Source organism: Schistocerca gregaria, unplaced genomic scaffold (genome assembly GCF_023897955.1).
Source record: "Schistocerca gregaria isolate iqSchGreg1 unplaced genomic scaffold, iqSchGreg1.2 ptg000636l, whole genome shotgun sequence".
Classification (NCBI taxonomy): Eukaryota; Metazoa; Arthropoda; class Insecta; order Orthoptera; family Acrididae; genus Schistocerca; species Schistocerca gregaria.
In genome coordinates, this window is record NW_026062022.1 from 80,001 (window position 1) to 85,000 (window position 5,000).

Genomic DNA, 5,000 nt, shown 5'->3' on the forward strand with positions numbered 1-5,000 from the left:
TTCGCACCGGGCTCGGCTGAACCAACTTTGGCCGCCAGGCGCCGCGTGCAGGGTGCGCCGCAGCGTAGCTGCGCCGCCTGCCGGGCCCGTCGGCTGGCGCTCCTGCCACTCGGCGCCCCCCACCAGCCGCCTGTTGCGCGTGCGCCCACGCAGCGCGCGGCCAACACGCCGGGCGGCCCCCCTTCACCGGCCGGGAACAGTCCCACCAAGCCACCGCCGCGTATCGCTTCATACCCACATGGGCCTAGTCACGCGTGTGGATGTGGCGGGTACCGCTGAAACAACCGGTTAATAGCTGTACCGATCGTCGCCATCACAGATTCACCTCCAGCGTGAACAACCGCTCAACAACGGATTTCCAGTTCATTTGCGTATCTTGGGCAGTAAACGTAGATGTCCACCTACATTTGCGAATTCAACAATTCTTGCATGCCAGGATGTCATGTGTCACGACACGCTACATCAGACCACATACACACTGCGACATGTGCAGAAGAGAACACGTGGAAGGTGGCCCGCGCACGTATGCGATGTACCTTCCGCGATCCACTGTCAACCGGCATCTGCGGCATGTCCCAGATATGGAACGCGGTCCACCAGGGTAGCACTTTGTGTGAGGCAATACGACAAAGTCGGAATACACGCGTCACTACATCAGACGGCTCACGCTGACCTGACCTGACCTGACTCACCGCACCACCACCCCCAGCGACCCAGGGTGACATACAATGCGTTCGTACGTTCCTCCCACACGCCTCTACGGCGTACCACAGTGCAACCTAGCTGTTATTGGGAGACGAGACAAGTAGCATCAAGCACAACATATGGAAATTGAGATTCGACACCGTTGGGCACAGCCAGCGTACGGTCACACGTATCACACTACTTCACTCTGTACGTAACGACCGATGATCGGTACAGCGTGTGGGTTACGCGTACGACATCAGCGGACAATGGACACAGACCATACCACGACGTACACTGAGGGCGTCGACATCTGAATGCAACTGAACAGCTGCGAGGCTCATTTAACACTCAAACGCCAGACCGACCAGCTTGAGAGGACAGAGACACAAAGAGGGGGACAGAGGGGGACAGAGGGGGGGGAGGGGGGGGGGTCGGCGATATAGTCCTATTGCAGTACAATTGACAGTGGATAGCAGGAATATGTGGAAAGTAAGCAACACTCGCAAGACATCTACATGAGGATAACAACGACACCAGAGATTCCGAGCAGTGAACTATGTTAGGTTAAGGGACAACGTGGGTTAGGTTAAGGGACAACGTGGGTTAGGTTAAGGGACAACGTGGGTTAGGTTAAGGGACAACGTGGGTTAGGTTAAGGGACAACGTGGGTTAGGTTAAGGGACAACGTGAGTTAGGTTAAGGGACAACGTGGGTTAGGTTAAGGGACAACGTGGGTTAGGTTAAGGGACAACGTGGGTTAGGTTAAGGGACAACGTGGGTTAGGTTAAGGGACAACGTGGGTTAGGTTAAGGGACAACGTGGGTTAGGTTAAGGGACAACGTGGGTTAGGTTAAGGGACAACGTGGGTTAGGTTAAGGGACAACGTGGGTTAGGTTAAGGGACAACGTGGGTTAGGTTAAGGGACAACGTGGGTTAGGTTAAGGGACAACGTGGGTTAGGTTAAGGGACAACGTGGGTTAGGTTAAGGGACAACGTGGGTTAGGTTAAGGGACAACGTGGGTTAGGTTAAGGGACAACGTGGGTTAGGTTAAGGGACAACGTCGGTTAGGTTAAGGGACAACGTCGGTTAGGTTAAGGGACAACGTCGGTTAGGTTAAGGGACAACGTCGGTTAGGTTAAGGGGACAACGTGGGTTAGGTTAAGGGACAACGTGGGTTAGGTTAAGGGACAACTTGAGTTAGGTTAAGGGACAACTTGAGTTAGGTTAAGGGACAAATTGAGTTAGGTTAAGGCGAGGGAGCGACAAATTGAGTTAGGTTAAGGGACAAATTGAGTTAGGTTAAGGGACAAATTGAGTTAGGTTAAGGGACAACTTGAGTTAGGTTAAGGGACAAATTGAGTTAGGTTAAGGGACAAATTGAGTTAGGTTAAGGGACAAATTGAGTTAGGTTAAGGGACAACTTGAGTTAGGTTAAGGGACAACTTGAGTTAGGTTAAGGGACAACTTGAGTTAGGTTAAGGGACAACTTGAGTTAGGTTAAGGGACAACTTGAGTTAGGTTAAGGGACAACTTGAGTTAGGTTAAGGGACAACTTGAGTTAGGTTAAGGGACAACTTGAGTTAGGTTAAGGGACAACTTGAGTTAGGTTAAGGGACAACTTGAGTTAGGTTAAGGGACAACTTGAGTTAGGTTAAGGGACAACTTGAGTTAGGTTAAGGGACAACTTGAGTTAGGTTAAGGGACAACTTGAGTTAGGTTAAGGGACAACTTGAGTTAGGTTAAGGGACAAATTGAGTTAGGTTAAGGGACAAATTGAGTTAGGTTAAGGGACAACTTGAGTTAGGTTAAGGGACAACTTGAGTTAGGTTAAGGGACAAATTGAGTTAGGTTAAGGGACAACTTGAGTTAGGTTAAGGGACAACTTGAGTTAGGTTAAGGGACAAACTTGAGTTAGGTTAAGGGGACAACTTGAGTTAGGTTAAGGGACAACTTGAGTTAGGTTAAGGGACAACTTGAGTTAGGTTAAGGGACAACTTGAGTTAGGGTTAAGGGACAACTTGAGTTAGGTTAAGGGACAACTTGAGTTAGGTTAAGGGACAACTTGAGTTAGGTTAAGGGACAACTTGAGTTAGGTTAAGGGACAAATTGAGTTAGGTTAAGGGACAAATTGAGTTAGGTTAAGGGACAAATTGAGTTAGGTTAAGGGACAACTTGAGTTAGGTTAAGGGACAACGTGGGTTAGGTTAAGGGACAAATTGAGTTAGGTTAAGGGACAACTTGAGTTAGGTTAAGGGACAACTTGAGTTAGGTTAAGGGACAACTTGAGTTAGGTTAAGGGACAACTTGAGTTAGGTTAAGGGACAACTTGAGTTAGGTTAAGGGACAACTTGAGTTAGGTTAAGGGACAACTTGAGTTAGGTTAAGGGACAACTTGAGTTAGGTTAAGGGACAACTTGAGTTAGGTTAAGGGACAACTTGAGTTAGGTTAAGGGACAACTTGAGTTAGGTTAAGGGACAACTTGAGTTAGGTTAAGGGACAACTTGAGTTAGGTTAAGGGACAACTTGAGTTAGGTTAAGGGACAACTTGAGTTAGGTTAAGGGACAACTTGAGTTAGGTTAAGGGACAACTTGAGTTAGGTTAAGGGACAACTTGAGTTAGGTTAAGGGACAAATTGAGTTAGGTTAAGGGACAAATTGAGTTAGGTTAAGGGACAAATTGAGTTAGGTTAAGGGACAAATTGAGTTAGGTTAAGGGACAAATTGAGTTAGGTTAAGGGACAAATTGAGTTAGGTTAAGGGACAAATTGAGTTAGGTTAAGGGACAAATTGAGTTAGGTTAAGGGACAAATTGAGTTAGGTTAAGGGACAAATTGAGTTAGGTTAAGGGACAAATTGAGTTAGGTTAAGGGACAAATTGAGTTAGGTTAAGCGATAATCTGGTACAGCCACAGTTAGGTTAAGCGATAATCTGGTACAGCCACAGTTAGGTTAAGCGATAATCTGGTACAGCCACAGTTAGGTTAAGCGATAATCTGGTACAGCCACAGTTAGGTTAAGCGATAATCTGGTACAGCCACAGTTAGGTTAAGCGATAAACTGGTACAGCCACAGTTAGGTTAAGCGATAAACTGGTACAGCCACAGTTAGGTTAAGCGATAAACTGGTACAGCCACAGTTAGGTTAAGCGATAAACTGGTACAGCCACAGTTAGGTTAAGCGATAAACTGGTACAGCCACAGTTAGGTTAAGCGATAAACTGGTACAGCCACAGTTAGGTTAAGCGATAAACTGGTACAGCCACAGTTAGGTTAAGCGATAAACTGGTACAGCCACAGTTAGGTTAAGCGATAAACTGGTACAGCCACAGTTAGGTTAAGCGATAAACTGGTACAGCCACAGTTAGGTTAAGCGATAAACTGGTACAGCCACAGTTAGGTTAAGCGATAAACTGGTACAGCCACAGTTAGGTTAAGCGATAAACTGGTACAGCCACAGTTAGGTTAAGCGATAAACTGGTACAGCCACAGTTAGGTTAAGCGATAAACTGGTACAGCCACAGTTAGGTTAAGCGATAAACTGGTACAGCCACAGTTAGGTTAAGCGATAAACTGGTACAGCCACAGTTAGGTTAAGCGATAAACTGGTACAGCCACAGTTAGGTTAAGCGATAAACTGGTACAGCCACAGTTAGGTTAAGCGATAAACTGGTACAGCCACAGTTAGGTTAAGCGATAAAGTTGGTTAAATTTGGTATTGTGTGGGAAGGGGGCAGAGAGAGAGGGGGGGGGGGGTGGATAGTGGTGGCAGTACACGGATGCCTGAGTCACCGTCAGATACGTCACGTCGGTTCGATGCTTGTAGCAAGAGGCTGGCGGATGTGTGTCTCTCACTTCTGCAATTTTTCATGTGGTATAACACGAGGGCGGGGGATGATATTTGGTGCCCCTCTGTGTAGGATGTGTGTTGGTGGTGTTGATTTATCTGAGCAATGGTAGTTGTCGGAGGAGTGGGGTATTGTGCTTTTATAGGTGGACCTACTGCTCTGGTTATCATAGTGTCGACGGTGCAATGTGGCAGAGAGGATGCACTCGACATTGTCGCATTCCAGATGTTTACGTATTGTGTGTCTCCGTTGCAGGCCGAGAGTGGTGCATGTTCGAGTGTCTGGCTGACGTGCGATTCACGTTGTGTGCCCAGTCTTACAGCACGTATAGGGACATTCGCATAAATCATCTATATTTGGCCTTGCATCATTTACTAAGCAGTGCCGTGAGACGACCGAACTATTAGGAAAGTACTGATGTACCGCATAATGTTTACCTTCCACCACACGGCGAGTATCGACTGTGC